Raw genomic sequence first — 19,589 nt, forward strand, 5'->3', positions numbered from 1 at the left:
AGTAAAATGGTCATTAACTTTTGATTTTAAATTTCTAAATTTAGTAACAAATCTAAAGCGATTACTCCATCAGTCTGCTTACAACGGTCAGCTGTTTTCACGGTTGGCTGATTTGTCACCTGCACGTACTAAGTGGGGGCAGATAACTCTCTTGTTAGAGGTCACAAGCTATTGGTCGGGGTTTAACTTCCAATCCAAAGGATCATTAAAATTTGGAAAATATAACAAAAGGAAAACCTTTATGATAACAAGCCAAGACTAAGAATTTGCAATGAATAAAAGGAATAATCATCTTTTGTTGCATCTACCTTAAGAGGATATTAGCAGTGTTTATTTCATCGACAGCCCATTGGCGAAAATACGTGAGTTACTTATTTCGTCTACCATTGATGGAAATAAGCATTATCAAATATATCATGATGTAATTTATGTTAAACTCTGTTAAAATTTCGTTCTAAAATCGAAAAAATATGTATGCTAAATATAGATCGCTTTTGTCCGTTGTTTATTTCGTCTTTAATTCTGGTTTTTGTTAGCCTCTAACTGCTATTCTTCTCTCCCCCGACCTCCCCCTCTCCATTTATTCACCCCCCCCCCCCTCTCCACACACACACTGACTATCTGTAGGTTAAAAAGCCTTAATGACCTGACTGCGAATCTCGATAAAACATTTGATGAAAAGTAAACAAAACATTGACACGTTATATTTGCTTCTGTCGTCTCACAGGATACTTGAATGTATCAAGCTTGTGGATAACCTGCACCCAGCTTGTGGATAGCCTGCACACAGCTTGTGGATACCCTGCACCCAACGACTGGATAGAATTAACGAGTTTGTGGATGATTGCTGGATAGAAAAACAGATTGATAGTAGCTGAGCACAGGTGAGTCATTTGATGATAATTGTATTAAGACTAGAGTAGGAGTACAGTTTACGACAAGTGTTATAGAGTGGGAGTGCAGTTTACGACAAGTGTTATAGAGTAGGAGTACAGTTTACGACAAGTGTTATAGAGTAGGAGTGTAGTTTACCAGGTCCATGCAAGTCACAAATGAAAATGACGTATTGGGCTCAGTCACCTCTAACCTCTAGGCTGTAATCAAGCAGTTCCACAACTGAGGGTCTAATGTCTAATGGCCAGACAAAATAACATCAGCTTTATTATTTTATGCGGTAATGAGGGATTTGGGTGGCGAAAATTCGATCGTAGAAATGTGTGTCTGTCTGTAGAGGGTGGGGTGAGAACCAATTTCATTAACGAAGCGTTAATCAATACTTTGTATCGCTTCGTAGACACGCACATAGCAATGGGCCCTATTTACGCTATATATGAAAAAGTCACATGAGGCTTACATCTTATTTCACTTGTCTATAAAATAGTCACATGATGCATACATATTAATTCACTTGTCTATATAAAAAAGTCACATGATGCATACATATTAATTCACTTGTCTATAAAAAAAAGTCACATGATGCATACATATTAATTCACTTGTCTATAAAATAGTCACATGATGCATACATATTAATTCACTTGTCTATTAAAAAAGGCACATGATGCATACTTATTAATTCACTTGTCTATATAAAAAAAGTCACATGATACATACATCTATTTCACTTGTCTATAAAACAAACGCATGATGCACAAGTCTTATTTTACTTTTCTGTAAAATAGTCACATGGCTTAGCACTCTTGATACACATTTGCTTAATTCACATTAATTAATTGCACATTAATTGAAGTTTTCCTTATCTCCAGAACAGCAGACAAGTGTCATTTGACATCAAACAATGTGTCATTTGACATCAAACAAAGTGTCATTTGACATCCAACAATGTGCGATTTGACATCAAACAATGTGTCATTTGACATCAAACAATCTGTCATTTGACATCAAACAATCTGTCATTTGACATCAAACAATGTGTCATTTGACATCAAACAATGTGTCATTTGACATCAAACAATGTGTCATTTGACATCAAACAATGTGCGATTTGACATCAAACAATGTGTCATTTGACATCAAACAATCTGTCATTTGACATCAAACAATGTGCGATTTGACATCAAACAATGTGTCATTTGACATCAAACAATGTGTCATTTGACATTAAATAATGTGTCATTTGACATCAAACAATGTGTCATTTGACATCAAACAATGTGTAATTTGACATCAAACAATGTGTCATTTGACATCAAACAATGTGTCATTTGACATCAAACAATGTGTCATTTGACATCAAATAATGTGTCATTTGACATCAAACAATGTGTCATTTGACATCAAACAATCTGTCATTTGACATCAAACAATGTGTCATTTGACATCAAACAATCTGTCATTTGACATCAAACAATGTGCGATTTGACATCAAACAATGTGTCATTTGACATCAAACAATGTGTCATTTGACATCAAACAATGTGTCATTTGACATCAAACAATGTGTCATTTGACATCAAACAATATATTACTTAAAGACCTCGTCTCGTTAGTATCTTTACCTCCACCATAAGAAGTCGGATGCTAGCTATATCCTATCCAGCCACATTCCCCGCTATACCACATCTAGCCACATTCCACATGCCCTGCTATACCACATCTAACCACATGCCCTGCTATACGACATCTAACCACATGCCCTGATATACCATATCTAACCACATGCCCTGATATACGACATCTAACCACATGCCCCGACATACCACATCTAGCCACATCTAACCACATGCCCTGCTATACCACATCTAGCCACATCTAGCCACATGCCCTGCTATACCACATCTAACCACATGTCCTGATATACCACATCTAACCACATGCCCTGATATACCACATCTAGCCACATGCCCTGATATACCATATCTAACCACATGCCCTGATATACCACATCTAACCACATGCCCTGCTATACCACATCAACCACATGTCCTGATATACCATATCTAACCACATGCCCTGCTATTCCACATCTAGCCACATGCCCTGCTATACATCTAACCACATGCCCTGATATACCACATCTAACCACATGCCCTGCTATACATCTAACCACATGTCCTGATATACCACATCTAGCCACATGCCCTGATATACCATATCTAACCACATGCCCTGATATACCATATCTAACCACATGCCCTGCTATACCACATCTAACCACATGCCCTGCTATGCCACATCTAACCACATGCCCTGCTATACCACATCTAACCACATTCCCTGATATACATCTAACCACATGCCCTGATATACATCTAACCACATGCCCTGATATACCACATCTAGCCACATGCCCTGCTATGCCACATCTAACCACATGCCCTGCTATACCACATCTAACCACATTCCCTGATATACCACATCTAACCACATGCCCTGATATACCATATCTAACCACATGCCCTGCTATACCACATCTAACCACATGCCCCGATATACCACATCTAACCACATGCCCTGCTTTTGCCACACCCAATCATGCAGTTAATCTCTGTTTACGATTCTATCTGAAATCAAGAATTATGTGTCAAACTTAAGTAACTTAGCCAGTAATCCCAGGATGCTTTGTTCCACTTTTAACTATCCAAAATTGATTTTAAAATAGCCGAGTTTCGCAACATCTTGGACATAAACGTTAGCCCTATGTATTGAAACGCGAGTTCCACAAGAACAACCGGCACGTTTTTCTAAGTTACCGCTATGTGTTTGCTACTTTTTCTTTTTGCTACGAGCTCATAAAACTATCTCTTGTGGTGCCACCTGGCGGCATTCCTGCGCTCTTCGGTTCCACATTTGTAGCTTCCATTATTTACACTGACAGCAGGAACTTGGTCTTGAATTCATTGCGTGAATGGAGCGTCATAAACTATGGGGCTAGGTCTGGCTATATTGTAGGTTCTAGTGTGTCTTGACTTTTTAGGCTAGGGTCTAGCCATATTGTAGGTTCTAGTGTGTCTTGACTTTTTAGGCTAGGGTCTAGCCATATTGTAGGTTCTAGTGTGTCTTGACTTTTTAGGCTAGGGTCTAGCCATATTGTAGGTTCTAGTGTGTCTTGACTTTTTAGGCTAGGGTCTAGCCATATTGTAGGTTCTAGTGTGTCTTGACTTTTTAGGCTAGGGTCTAGCCATATTGTAGGTTCTAGTGTGTCTTGACTTTTTAGGCTAGGGTCTAGCCATATTGTAGGTTCTAGTGTGTCTTGACTTTTTAGGCTAGGGTCTAGCCATATTGTAGGTTCTAGTGTGTCTTGACTTTTTAGGCTAGGGTCTAGCCATATTGTAGGTTCTAGTGTGTCTTGACTTTTTAGGCTAGGGTCTAGCCATATTGTAGGTTCTAGTGTGTCTTGACTTTTTAGGCTAGGGTCTAGCCATATTCTAGGTTCTAGTGTGTCTTGACTTTTTAGGCTAGGGTCTAGCCATATTGTAGGTTCTAGTGTGTCTTGACTTTTTAGGCTAGGGTCTAGCCATATTGTAGGTTCTAGTGTGTCTTGACTTTTTAGGCTAGGGTCTAGCCATATTGTAGGTTCTAGTGTGTCTTGACTTTTTAGGCTAGGGTCTAGCCATACTGTAGGTTCTAGTGTGTCCTGACTTTTTAGGCTAGGGTCTAGCCATATTGTAGGTTCTAGTGTGTCTTGACTTATGGGCTAGGGTCTAGCCATATTCTAGGTTCTAGTGTGTCCTGACTTTTTAGGCTAGGGTCTAGCCATATTGTAGGTTCTAGTGTGTCTTGACTTTTTAGGCTAGGGTCTAGCCATATTGTAGGTTCTAGTGTGTCTCGTCCCCTGTGTCTTGATATTATAGATTAGCTAGGGTCTAAGCTACTTGGTAACGTAACAATATGGCCTCTGGGGGTAACAAATCGTCACACATAGAGGATAATATCTAACTAATTTGCCTTGTAGTGGCCAAATTTCCAGACATGTGTAGACCAAACCTCTGCTCTCTGGCCAAATTTCCAGACATGTGTAGACCAAACCTCTGCTCCCTGGCCAAATTTCCATGTGTAGACCAAACCTCTGCTCCCTGGCCAAATTTTCATGTGTAGACCAAACCTCTGCTCCCTGGCCAAATTTCCATGTGTAGACCAAACCTCTGCTCTCTTGCCAAATTTTCATGTGTAGACCAAACCTCTGCTCCCTGGCCAAATTTCCATGTGTAGACCAAACCTCTGCTCCCTGGCCAAATTTTCATGTGTAGACCAAACCTCTGCTCCGTGGCCAAATTTCCAGACATGTGTAGACCAAACCTCTGCTCTCTGGCCAAATTTTCATGTGTAGACCAAACCTCTGCTCCCTGGCCAAATTTTCATGTGTAGACCAAACCTCTGCTCTCTTGCCAAATTTTCATGTGTAGACCAAACCTCTGCTCTCTTGCCAAATTTCCAGACATGTGTAGACCAAACCTCTGCTCCCTGGCCAAATTTTCAGACATGTCTAGACCAAACCTCTGCTCCCTGGCCAAATTTTCATGTGTAGACCAAACCTCTGCTCCCTGGCCAAATTTTCATGTGTAGACCAAACCTCTGCTCTCTTGCCAAATTTTCATGTGTAGACCAAACCTCTGCTCTCTTGCCAAATTTCCAGACATGTGTAGACCAAACCTCTGCTCCCTGGCCAAATTTTCAGACATGTGTAGACCAAACCTCTGCTCCCTGGCCAAATTTTCATGTGTAGACCAAACCTCTGCTCTCTGGCCAAATTTCCAGACATTTGTAGACCAAACCTCTGCTCCCTGGCCAAATTTCCAGACATGTGTAGACCAAACCTCTGCTCTCTGGCTAAATTTTCATGTGTAGACCAAACCTCTGCTCCCTGGCCAAATTTCCAGACATGTGTAGACCAAACCTCTGCTCTCTGGCCAAATTTCCAGACATGTGTAGACCAAACCTCTGCTCCCTGGCCAAATTTTCATGTGTAGACCAAACCTCTGCTCTCTGGCCAAATTTCCAGACATGTGTAGACCAAACCTCTGCTCCCTGGCCAAATTTTCATGTGTAGACCAAACCTCTGCTCTCTGGCCAAATTTCCAGACATTTGTAGACCAAACCTCTGCTCCCTGGCCAAATTTTCATGTGTAGACCAAACCTCTGCTCCGTGGCCAAATTTCCAGACATGTGTAGACCAAACCTCTGCTCTCTGGCCAAATTTTCATGTGTAGACCAAACCTCTGCTCTCTGGCCAAATTTCCAGACATGTGTAGACCAAACCTCTGCTCCCTGGCCAAATTTTCATGTGTAGACCAAACCTCTGCTCCGTGGCCAAATTTCCAGACATGTGTAGACCAAACCTCTGCTCTCTGGCCAAATTTCCAGACATTTGTAGACCAAACCTCTGCTCCCTGGCCAAATTTCCAGACATGTGTAGACCAAACCTCTGCTCTCTGGCTAAATTTTCATGTGTAGACCAAACCTCTGCTCCCTGGACAAATTTCCAGACATTTGTAGACCAAACCTCTGCTCTCTGGCCAAATTTCCAGACATGTGTAGACCAAACCTCTGCTCTCTGGCTAAATTTTCATGTGTAGACCAAACCTCTGCTCCCTGGCCAAATTTTCAGACATGTGTAGACCAAACCTCTGCTCTCTTGCCAAATTTTCATGTGTAGACCAAACCTCTGCTCTCTTGCCAAATTTCCAGACATGTGTAGACCAAACCTCTGCTCCCTGGCCAAATTTCCAGACATGTGTAGACCAAACCTCTGCTCCCTGGCCAAATTTCCAGACATGTGTAGACCAAACCTCTGCTCTCTGGCTAAATTTTCATGTGTAGACCAAACCTCTGCTCCCTGGCCAAATTTTCATGTGTAGACCAAACCTCTGCTCTCTGGCCAAATTTTCATGTGTAGACCAAACCTCTGCTCTCTTGCCAAATTTCCAGACATTTGTAGACCAAACCTCTGCTCCCTGTAAATGTGGGGGTAGTGTGGGGTAGAACTTGATAACTGGGACAGAACAGGTAAAACCGTAAATGTGGGGGTAGTGTGGGGTAGAACTTGATAACTGGGACAGAACAGGTAAAACCGTAAATGTGGGGGTAGTGTGGGGTAGAACTTGATAACTGGGACAGAACAGGTAAAACCGTAAATGTGCGGGTAGTGTGGGGTAGAACTTGATAACTGGGACAGAACAGGTAAAACCGTAAATGTGGGGGTAGTGTGGGGTAGAACTTGATAACTGGGACAGAACAGGTAAAACCGTAAATGTGGGGGTAGTGTGGGGTAGAACTTGATAACTGGGACAGAACAGGTAAAACCGTAAATGTGGGGGTAGTGTGGGGTAGAACTTGATAACTGGGACAGAACAGGTAAAACCGTAAATGTGGGGGTAGTGTGGGGTAGAACTTGATAACTGGGACAGAACAGGTAAAACCGTAAATGTGGGGGTAGGGACATTGTTTACACACCTTGTGTGGCACGTGAACTTGATAAAACTGTTGTGAACTTGATAAAACTGTTGTGAACTTGATAAAACTGTTGTAACCCACCAACTGACGAGTTACTTTAAACCACCAACTGACGAGTTACTTTATACCACCAACTGACGAGTTACTTTAAACCACCAACTGACGAGTCACTTTAAACCACCAACTGACGAGTTACTTTAAACCACCAACTGACGAGTCACTTTAAACCACCAACTGACGAGTTACTTTAAACCACCAACTGACGAGTTACTTTAAACCACCAACTGACGAGTTACTTTAAACCACCAACTGACGAGTTACTTTAAACCACCAACTGACGAGTTACTTTAAACCACCAACTGACGAGTTACTTTAAACCACCAACCGACGAGTTACTTTAAACCACCAACTGACGAGTTACTTTAAACCACCAACTGACGAGTTACTTTAAACGACTAACTGACGAGTTACTTTAAACCACCAACTGACGAGTTACTTTAAACCACCAACTGACGAGTTACTTTAAACCACCAACTGACGAGTTACTTTAAACGACTAACTGACGAGTTAGTTAAAACCACCAACTGACGAGTTACTTTAAACCACCAACTGACGAGTTACTTTAAACCACCAACCGACGAGTTACTTTAAACCACCAACTGACGAGTTACTTTAAACCACCAACTGACGAGTTACTTTAAACGACTAACTGACGAGTTACTTTAAACCACCAACTGACGAGTTACTTTAAACCACCAACTGACGAGTTACTTTAAACCACCAACTGACGAGTTACTTTAAACGACTAACTGACGAGTTAGTTAAAACCACCAACTGACGAGTTACTTTAAACCACCAACTGACGAGTTACTTTAAACCACCAACCGACGAGTTACTTTAAACCACCAACTGACGAGTTACTTTAAACGACTAACTGACGAGTTAGTTAAAACCACCAACTGACGAGTTACTTTAAACCACCAACTGACGAGTTACTTTAAACCACCAACCGACGAGTTACTTTAAACCACCAACTGACGAGTTACTTTAAACCACCAACTGACGAGTTACTTTAAACGACTAACTGACGAGTTACTTTAAACCACCAACTGACGAGTTACTTTAAACCACCAACTGACGAGTTACTTTAAACCACCAACTGACGAGTTACTTTAAACGACTAACTGACGAGTTAGTTAAAACCACCAACTGACGAGTTACTTTAAACCACCAACTGACGGGTTATTTTAAACCATTAACCGACGAGTTACTTTAAACCACCAACTGACGCGTTACTTTAAACGACTAACTGACGAGTTAGTTAAAACCACCAACTGACGAGTTACTTTAAACCACCAACTGACGAGTTACTTTAAACCACCAACCGACGAGTTACTTTAAACCACCAACTGACGAGTTACTTTAAACCACCAACTGACGAGTTACTTTAAACGACTAACTGACGAGTTACTTTAAACCACCAACTGACGAGTTACTTTAAACCACCAACTGACGAGTTACTTTAAACCACCAACTGACGAGTTACTTTAAACGACTAACTGACGAGTTAGTTAAAACCACCAACTGACGAGTTACTTTAAACCACCAACTGACGAGTTACTTTAAACCACGAACTGACGAGTCACTTTAAACCACCAACTGACGAGTCACTTTAAACCACCAACTGATGAGTTACTTTAAACCACCAACTGACGAGTTAGTTAAAACCACCAACTGACGAGTTACTTTAAACCACCAACTGACGAGTTACTTTAAACCACCAACTGACGAGTTACTTTAAACCACCAACTGACGAGTTAGTTAAAACCACCAACTGACGAGTTACTTTAAACCACCAACTGACGAGTTACTTTAAACCACGAACTGACGAGTCACTTTAAACCACCAACTGACGAGTCACTTTAAACCACCAACTGACGAGTCACTTTAAACCACCAACTGACGAGTTACTTTAAACCACCAACTGACGAGTTAGTTAAAACCACCAACTGACGAGTTACTTTAAACCACCAACTGACGAGTTACTTTAAAGCACCAACTGACGAGTTACTTTAAACGACTAACTGACGAGTTACTTTAAACCACCAACTGACGAGTTACTTTAAACCACCAACTGACGAGTTACTTTAAAGCACCAACTGACGAGTTACTTTAAACCACCAACTGACGAGTTACTGCCAATCCCAGGATGACAGCAATAGATTGAATGACATTTCTGTGATGATATTTTATACATTTATTTTAAATTACTATTCAAAATATACATATAATTATGTAATTTAATCTAATCATAAGCCGATTGTTTTTTCCCCTAGTCTTCTTGCCTTACATAACGTCCGGCTAGTACCGTTGTGTGCTACTCTATATGGCAGATCACGTGTCCTGGCACACACGTTGCTTAAACATTTGATTGCTGTTTTTTTCTCTAATTCTCTGTTTTCATTGATTTTAGCACAAAAACATGTAAAGAATTGTTTTAAGATAGAGAGAAAAACACATGACATCCGCTAGCATTAAAAACCAGTGTTTCTTTCAGGCACCTTTACGATGGGGGGGGGGGGGGTTCCACTTCTCCCACTCCTCCCCCCCCCCTTCCCCCGAACGAAATAGAGTTTATATAGAAAATGTATTCTTTAGCCCTATTTCGCCCCGCCCCAACCCCGGAAAATTTAGTTCGCCTCCCCCCTCGAAAATTTCATGCCACCCCCCCCCCCCCCACTGAGACTTAACCTAATGGGTAAAATAACAAGAACATATTATTATACATACGAGTCCCATGATGAGACTTAACCTAACGGGTAAAATAACAAGAACATATTATTATACATACGAGTCCCATGATGAGACTTAACCTAATAGGTAAAATAACAAGAACATATTATTATACATACGAGTCCCATGATGAGACTTAACCTAACGGGTAAAATAACAAGAACATATTATTATACATACGAGTCCCATGATGAGACTTAACCTAATGGGTAAAATAACAAGAACATATTATTATACATACGAGTCCCATGATGAGACTTAACCTAATGGGTAAAATAACAAGAACATATTATTATACATACGAGTCCCATGATGAGACTTAACCTAACGGGTAAAATAACAAGAACATAACGCTCACACGAGTTCCTATAGAAAAACAAGATTTTTCTCAATTATGCCGACCCATTTTTAAAAATTATGATTACATCTTAATAGGCTCAGTCTCAATTACCCCTTTTGTGCGCGTTATCGATAGAAGTTAGGGCTAATTTTTGTAGAACCGACCATCTGGTTTCATTAATCCTAACTAGGTTAGCGTGCATTAGTTAATTATCGTGATTGTTTATTTTTATAATGGTGTCGTAACACAGTTGAAGTAGGACAATTGTGTACAGTGTTGAAGTAGGACAATTGTGAAGAGTATTGTAGTAGGACAATTGTGTACAGTGTAATAGTAGGACAATTGTGTACAGTGTTATAGTAGGACAATTGTGTACAGTGTTATAGTAGGACAATTATGTACAGTGTAATAGTAGGACAATTGTGTACAGTATTGTAGTAGGACAATTGTGTACAGTGTAATAGTAGGACAATTGTGTACAGTATTGTAGTAGGACAATTGTGTACAGTGTTGTAGTAGGACAATTGTGTACAGTATTGTAGTAGGACAGTTGTGTACAGTGTAATAGTAGGACAATTGTGTACAGTATTGTAGTAGGAGAATTGTGTACAGTATTGTAGTAGGACAATTGTGTACAGTGTTGTAGTAGGACAATTGTGTACAGTATTGTAGTAGGACAATTGTGTACAGTGTTGTAGTAGGACAATTGTGTACAGTATTGTAGTAGGACAATTGTGTACAGTGTTGTAGTAGGACAATTGTGTACAGTGTTGTAGTAGGACAATTGTGTACAGTGTTGCCCCACTAAAGTCCTACAACATAGACAAGGAGGCCCGGAGAGAAAGAAAATTGAAGAAGTAGCCACTTAGCCTAACTATAATTCCTTTAGGAACATCTTGGAAGGGGTCTAGAAACTGAATTATGTTAAGGTCGACAAATAAGCTAGCATTGGATCAAGTCTGGGTGGTCATAGGATGGTCATAGGATGGTCATAGGATGGTCATAGGATGGTCATAGGATGGTCATAGGATGGTCAGCACATGACAATACTATCATGTCTGATCAACTTGTTATTGATCAAACAGCCCACACCCCTATAACGGATCAAACAGCCCCCACCACCCCTATAACGAATCAAACAGCCCACACCCCTATAACGGATCAAACAGCCCCCACCCCTATAACGAATCAAACAGCCCCCACCCCTATAACTCAGATCAAACAGCACCCCCACCCCTATAACTTTAATCAAACATCCCCCACCCCTATAACGCTGATCAATGCCTCCAGCCCATTTAGCCCCCAGCCCACTTAGCCCCCAGCCCACTTACCCCCCAGCCCATTTACCACCAGCCCATTTTGTTCCCTCCCCAGTCCCCTTTTTATGACAGTGGAAAGTGGTGAGTGGTCAAACTAAGTCAAATATTGGACTCTACCGTCAGCTCTGGCCTAGTAATCTGGTTATGAGGGTAGGACGACTAAGAGGGCATGAGGCTTGACTTGTTATTCCAGCCGTCCACTCGCTTCTACGTGTAGCAAAGCACATTCCTCACAGCACACATCCCCACACATGTGACAGTACACATCCCCACACATGTGACAGTACACATCCCTACACATGTGACAGTACACATCCCCACACATGTGACAGCACACATCCCCACACATGTGACAGTACACATTCCCACACATGTGACAGTACACATCCCCCACACATCCCCACACATGTGACAGTACACATCCCCCACACATCCCCACACATTTGACAGTACACATCCCCACACATGTGACAGTTCACATCCCCCACACATGTGACAGCACACATCCCCACACATGTGACAGTACACATCTCCCACACATGTGACAGTACACATCCCCCACACATCCCCACACATGTGACAGTACACATCCCCACACATGTGACAGTACACATCCCCCACACATCCCCACACATGTGACAGTACACATCCCCACACATGTGACAGTACACATCCCCCACACATCCCCACACATGTGACAGTACACATCCCCACACATCCCCACACATGTGACAGTACACATCCCCACACATCCCCACACATGTGATAGTACACATTCCCCACACATGTAACAGTACACATCTCCCACACATGTGACAGTACACATCCCCACACATCCCCACACATGTGACAGTACACATCCCCACACATCCCCACACATATGACAGTACACATCCCTACACATGTGACAGTACACATCTCCCACACATGTGACAGTACACATCCCCCACACATGTGACAGTACACATTCCCACACATGTGACAGTACACATCCCCACACATCCCCACACATGTGACAGTACACATCCCCACACATGTGACAGTACACATCCCCCACACATGTGACAGTACACATTCCCACACATGTGACAGTACACATCCCCACACATGTGACAGTAAACATCCCCCACACATGTGACAGTACACATCCCCCACAGATCCCCACACATGTGACAGTACACATCCCCACACATGTGACAGTACACATCCCTACACATCCCCACACATATGACAGCACACATCCCCACACATGTGACAGCACACATCCCCACACATGTGACAGTACACATCTCCCACACATGTGACAGTACACATCCCCACACATGTGACAGTACACATCTCCCACACATGTAACAGTACACATCCCCACACATCCCCCACACATCCCCACACATGTGATAGTACACATTCCCCACACATGTGACAGTACACATCTCCCACACATGTGACAGTACACATCCCCACACATCCCCACACATGTGACAGTACACATCTCCCACACATGTGACAGTACACATCCCCACACATGTGACAGTACACATCTCCCACACATCCCCACACATGTGACAGTACACATCCCCACACATGTGACAGTACACATCCCCCACACATGTGACAGTACACATTCCCACACATGTGACAGTACACATCCCCACACATGTGACAGTACACATCTCCCACACATGTGACAGTACACATCCCCACACATGTGACAGTACACATCTCCCACACATGTGACAGTACACATCCCCACACATGTGACAGTACACATCCCCACACATGTGACAGTACACATCCCCACACATGTGACAGTACACATCTCCCACACATGTGACAGTACACATCCCCCACACATCCCCACACATGTGACAGTACACATCTCCCACACATGTGACAGTACACATCCCCACACATGTGACAGTACACATCCCCACACATCCCCACACATGTGACAGTACACATCCCCCACAGATCCCCACACATGTGACAGTACACATCCCCACACATGTGACAGTACACATCCCCACACCTGTGACAGTACACATCCCCACACATCCCCACACATATGACAGTACACATCCCCACACATGTGACAGTACACATCCCCACACATGTGACAGCACACATCCCCACACATGTGACAGTACACATCCCCACACATCCCCACACATATGACAGTACACATCCCTACACATGTGACAGTACACATCTCCCACACATGTGACAGTACACATCCCCACACATCCCCACACATATGACAGTACACATCCCTACACATGTGACAGTACACATCTCCCACACATGTGACAGTACATATCCCCACACATGTGACAGTACACATCTCCCACACATGTAACAGTACACATCCCCACACATCCCCACACATGTGACAGTACACATCCCCACACATGTGACAGTACACATCCCCCACACATCCCCACACATGTGACAGTACACAACCCCACACATCCCCACACATGTGACAGTACACATCCCCCACACATCCCCACACATGTGACAGTATACATCCCCCACACATGTGACAGTACACATCCCCCACACATCCCCACACATGTGACAGTACACATCCCCCACACATGTGACAGTACACATCCCCACACATCGCCACACATGTGACAGTAAACATCCCCACACATGTGACAGTACACATCCCCACCCAGTATGTAGGTTGTCAGTCCAACCAGCCAGTATGTAGGTTGTCAGTCCAACCAGCCAGTATGTAGGTTGTCAGTCCAACCAGCCAGTATGTAGGTTGTCAGTCCAACCAGCCAGTATGTAGGTTGTCAGTCCAACCAGCCAGTATGTAGGTTGTCAGTCCAACCAGCCAGTATGTAGGTTGTCAGTCCAACCAGCCAGACAGTATGTAGGTTGTCAGTCCAACCAGCCAGTATGTAGGTTGTCAGTCCAACCAGCCAGTATGTAGGTTGTCAGTCCAACCAGCCAGTATGTAGGTTGTCAGTCCAACCAGCCAGTATGTAGGTTGTCAGTCCAACCAGCCAGTATGTAGGTTGTCAGTCCAACCAGCCAGTATGTAGGTTGTCAGTCCAACCAGCCAGACAGTATGTAGGTTGTCAGTCCAACCAGCCAGTATGTAGGTTGTCAGTCCAACCAGCTAGTATGTAGGTTGTCAGTCCAACCAGCCAGTATGTAGGTTGTCAGTCCAACCAGCCAGTATGTAGGTTGTCAGTCCAACCAGCCAGTATGTAGGTTGTCAGTCCAACCAGCCAGTATGTAGGTTGTCAGTCCAACCAGCCAGTATGTAGGTTGTCAGTCCAACCAGCCAGTATGTAGGTTGTAAGTCCAACCAGCCAGTATGTAGGTTGTCAGTCAAACCAGCCAGTATGTAGGTTGTCAGTCCAACCAGCCAGTATGTAGGTTGTCAGTCCAACCAGCTAGTATGTAGGTTGTCAGTCCAACCAGCCAGTATGTAGGTTGTCAGTCCAACCAGCCAGTATGTAGGTTGTCAGTCCAACCAGCCAGTATGTAGGTTGTCAGTCCAACCAGCCAGTATGTAGGTTGTCAGTCCAACCAGCCAGTATGTAGGTTGTCAGTCAAACCAGCCAGTATGTAGGTTGTCAGTCAAACCAGCCAGTATGTAGGTTGTCAGTCCAACCAGCCAGTATGTAGGTTGTCAGTCCAACCAGCTAGTATGTAGGTTGTCAGTCCAACCAGCCAGTATGTAGGTTGTCAGTCCAACCAGCCAGTATGTAGGTTGTCAGTCCAACCAGCCAGTATGTAGGTTGTCAGTCCAACCAGCCAGTATGTAGGTTGTCAGTCCAACCAGCCAGTATGTAGGTTGTCAGTCCAACCAGCCAGTATGTAGGTTGTCAGTCCAACCAGCCAGTATGTAGGTTGTCAGTCCAACCAGCCAGTATGTAGGTTGTCAGTCAAACCAGCCAGTATGTAGGTTGTCAGTCCAACCAGCCAGTATGTAGGTTGTCAGTCCAACCAGCTAGTATGTAGGTTGTCAGTCCAACCAGCCAGTATGTAGGTTGTCAGTCCAACCAGCCAGTATGTAGGTTGTCAGTCGAACCAGCCAGTATGTAGGTTGTCAGTCCAACCAGCCAGTATGTAGGTTGTCAGTCAAACCAGCCAGTATGTAGGTTGTCAGTCCAACCAGCCAGTATGTAGGTTGTCAGTCCAACCAGCTAGTATGTAGGTTGTCAGTCCAACCAGCCAGTATGTAGGTTGTCAGTCCAACCAGCCAGTATGTAGGTTGTCAGTCCAACCAGCTAGTATGTAGGTTGTCAGTCCAACCAGCCAGTATGTAGGTTGTCAGTCCAACCAGCCAGTATGTAGGTTGTCAGTCCAACCAGCCAGTATGTAGGTTGTCAGTCCAACCAGCCAGTATGTAGGTTGTCAGTCCAACCAGCCAGTATGTAGGTTGTCAGTCCAACCAGCCAGTATGTAGGTTGTCAATCCAACCAGCCAGTATGTAGGTTGTCAGTCCAACCAGCCAGTATGTAGGTTGTCAGTCCAACCAGCCAGTATGTAGGTTGTCAGTCCAACCAGCCAGTATGTAGGTTGTCAGTCCAACCAGCCAGTATGTAGGTTGTCAGTCCAACCAGCCAGTATGTAGGTTGTCAGTCCAACCAGCCAGTATGTAGGTTGTCAGTCCAACCAGCCAGTATGTAGGTTGTCAGTCCAACCAGCCAGTATGTAGGTTGTCAGTCCAACCAGCCAGTATGTAGGTTGTCAGTCCAACCAGCCAGTATGTAGGTTGTCAGTCCAACCAGCCAGTATGTAGGTTGTCAGTCCAACCAGCCAGTATGTAGGTTGTCAGTCCAACCAGCCAGTATGTAGGTTGTCAGTCCAACCAGCCAGTATGTAGGTTGTCAGTCCAACCAGCCAGTATGTAGGTTGTCAGTCCAACCAGCCAGTATGTAGGTTGTCAGTCCAACCAGCCAGTATGTAGGTTGTCAGTCCAACCAGCCAGTATGTAGGTTGTCAGTCCAACCAGCCAGTATGTAGGTTGTCAGTCCAACCAGCCAGTATGTAGGTTGTCAGTCCAACCAGCCAGTATGTAGGTTGTCAGTCCAACCAGCCAGTATGTAGGTTGTCAGTCCAACCAGCCAGTATGTAGGTTGTCAGTCCAACCAGCCAGTATGTAGGTTGTCAGTCCAACCAGCCAGTATGTAGGTTGTCAATCCAACCAGCCAGTATGTAGGTTGTCAGTCCAACCAGCCAGTATGTAGGTTGTCAGTCCAACCAGCCAGTATGTAGGTTGTCAGTCCAACCAGCTGAAATGCAAGTGGGACCAGACCTACGCCTTGACGTGAGCTGACATGTTTTTGTGCGCCACTTTTGTAATCAAATTATTTTTTTTTTTACATTGGCGATGGAGCCGGCCATTTTTTAAAACTCGACCCAATCAAATCTGAGGGTGATACGAACCCTCCCCTTCCCAATCCAATCTATTTAAGTGATTGATCAGTCCCGTCCTCATCTCATTTATCTGTATAATGATTGACGTACCTCCAACGTCTGGATAATGTTTAGCTGAAGGTTAGAAAGCACACATTACTCAGGTCAATGTGTGTGTGTAAACTCACTTTGTGTGTAAGGTCAATATTTTTGAGTAGGTCACTTTGTGTGTAAGGTCACTTTGTGTGTAAGGTCACTTTTTGTGTAAGGTCACTTTGTGTGTAAGGTCACTTTTTGTGTAAGGTCACTTTGTGTGTAAGGTCACTTTTTGTGTAAGGTCACTTTGTGTGTAAGGTCACTTTGTGTGTAAGGTCATTGTGTGTAAGGTCACTTTGTGTGTAAGGTCACTTTGTGTGTAAGGTCACTTTTTGTGTAAGGTCACTTTGTGTGTAAGGTCACTTTTTGTGTAAGGTCATTGTGTGTAAGGTCACTTTTTGTGTAAGGTCACTTTGTGTGTAAGGTCACTTTGTGTGTAAGGTCACTTTGTGTGTAAGGTCACTTTTTGTGTAAGGTCACTTTTTGTGTAAGGTCATTGTGTGTAAGGTCACTTTTTGTGTAAGGTCACTTTGTGTGTAAGGTCACTTTTTGTGTAAGGTCACTTTGTGTGTAAGGTCACTTTGTTTGTAAGGTCACTTTTTGTGTAAGGTCATTGTGTGTAAGGTCACTTTTTGTGTAAGGTCACTTTTTGTGTAAGGTCACTTTTTGTGTAAGGTCACTTTTTGTGTAAGGTCACTTTGTGTGTAAGGTCACTTTTTTTGTAAGGTCACTTTGTGTGTAAGGTCACTTTTTGTGTAAGGTCACTTTGTGTGTAAGGTCACTTTGTGTGTAAGGTCATTGTGTGTAAGGTCACTTTGTGTGTAAGGTCACTTTGTGTGTAAGGTCACTTTTTGTGTAAGGTCACTTTGTGTGTAAGGTCACTTTTTGTGTAAGGTCATTGTGTGTAAGGTCACTTTTTGTGTAAGGTCACTTTGTGTGTAAGGTCACTTTGTGTGTAAGGTCACTTTGTGTGTAAGGTCACTTTTTGTGTAAGGTCACTTTTTGTGTAAGGTCATTGTGTGTAAGGTCACTTTTTGTGTAAGGTCACTTTGTGTGTAAGGTCACTTTTTGTGTAAGGTCACTTTGTGTGTAAGGTCACTTTGTGTGTAAGGTCACTTTTTGTGTAAGGTCATTGTGTGTAAGGTCACTTTGTGTGTAAGGTCACTTTGTGTGTAAGGTCACTTTTTGTGTAAGGTCACTTTGTGTGTAAGGTCACTTTTTGTGTAAGGTCACTTTGTGTGTAAGGTCACTTTTTGTGTAAGGTCACTTTGTGTGTAAGGTCACTTTTTTTGTAAGGTCACTTTGTGTGTAAGGTCACTTTTTGTGTAAGGTCACTTTGTGTGTAAGGTCACTTTGTGTGTAAGGTCATTGTGTGTAAGGTCACTTTGTGTGTAAGGTCACTTTGTGTGTAAGGTCACTTTTTGTGTAAGGTCACTTTGTGTGTAAGGTCACTTTTTGTGTAAGGTCATTGTGTGTAAGGTCACTTTTTGTGTAAGGTCACTTTGTGTGTAAGGTCACTTTGTGTGTAAGGTCACTTTGTGTGTAAGGTCACTTTTTGTGTAAGGTCACTTTTTGTGTAAGGTCATTGTGTGTAAGGTCACTTTTTGTGTAAGGTCACTTTGTGTGTAAGGTAATTTTTTGTGTAAGGTCACTTTGTGTGTAAGGTCACTTTGTTTGTAAGGTCACTTTTTGTGTAAGGTCATTGTGTGTAAGGTCACTTTTTGTGTAAGGTCATTGTGTGTAAGGTCACTTTTTGTGTAAGGTCACTTTTTGTGTAAGGTCACTTTTTGTGTAAGGTCATTGTGTGTAAGGTCACTTTTTGTGTAAGGTCACTTTGTGTGTAAGGTCACTTTTTTTGTAAGGTCACTTTGTGTGTAAGGTCACTTTTTGTGTAAGGTCACTTTGTGTGTAAGGTCACTTTGTGTGTAAGGTCATTGTGTGTAAGGTCACTTTGTGTGTGAGGTCACTTTGTGTGTAAGGTCACTTTTTGTGTAAGGTCATTGTGTGTAAGGTCACTTTTTGTGTAAGGTCACTTTGTGTGTAAGGTCACTTTGTGTGTAAGGTCACTTTGTGTGTAAGGTCACTTTTTGTGTAAGGTCACTTTTTGTGTAAGGTCATTGTGTGTAAGGTCACTTTTTGTGTAAGGTCACTTTGTGTGTAAGGTCACTTTTTGTGTAAGGTCACTTTGTGTGTAAGGTCACTTTGTGTGTAAGGTCATTGTGTGTAAGGTCACTTTGTGTGTG

At 43.0% G+C, this 19,589-nt stretch overlaps 1 long non-coding RNA gene across 1 annotated transcript in view; it reads left to right on the forward strand.

The window, feature by feature from the left end:
* Positions 1–19,589, forward strand: part of LOC131951683 (uncharacterized) — an 87,775-nt gene that overhangs the window by 42,237 nt on the left and 25,949 nt on the right. Inside the window, exon 3 of the long non-coding RNA XR_009388433.1 lies at positions 728–884. This is a non-coding gene — a long non-coding RNA (uncharacterized LOC131951683). The remainder of the gene's footprint in view (positions 1–727; positions 885–19,589) is intronic.

The sequence above is a fragment of the Physella acuta genome, unplaced genomic scaffold, assembly GCF_028476545.2.
Source record: "Physella acuta isolate Inbredline_101_S28 unplaced genomic scaffold, ASM2847654v3 ptg000821l, whole genome shotgun sequence".
In the NCBI taxonomy this organism is placed as follows: domain Eukaryota; kingdom Metazoa; phylum Mollusca; class Gastropoda; family Physidae; genus Physella; species Physella acuta.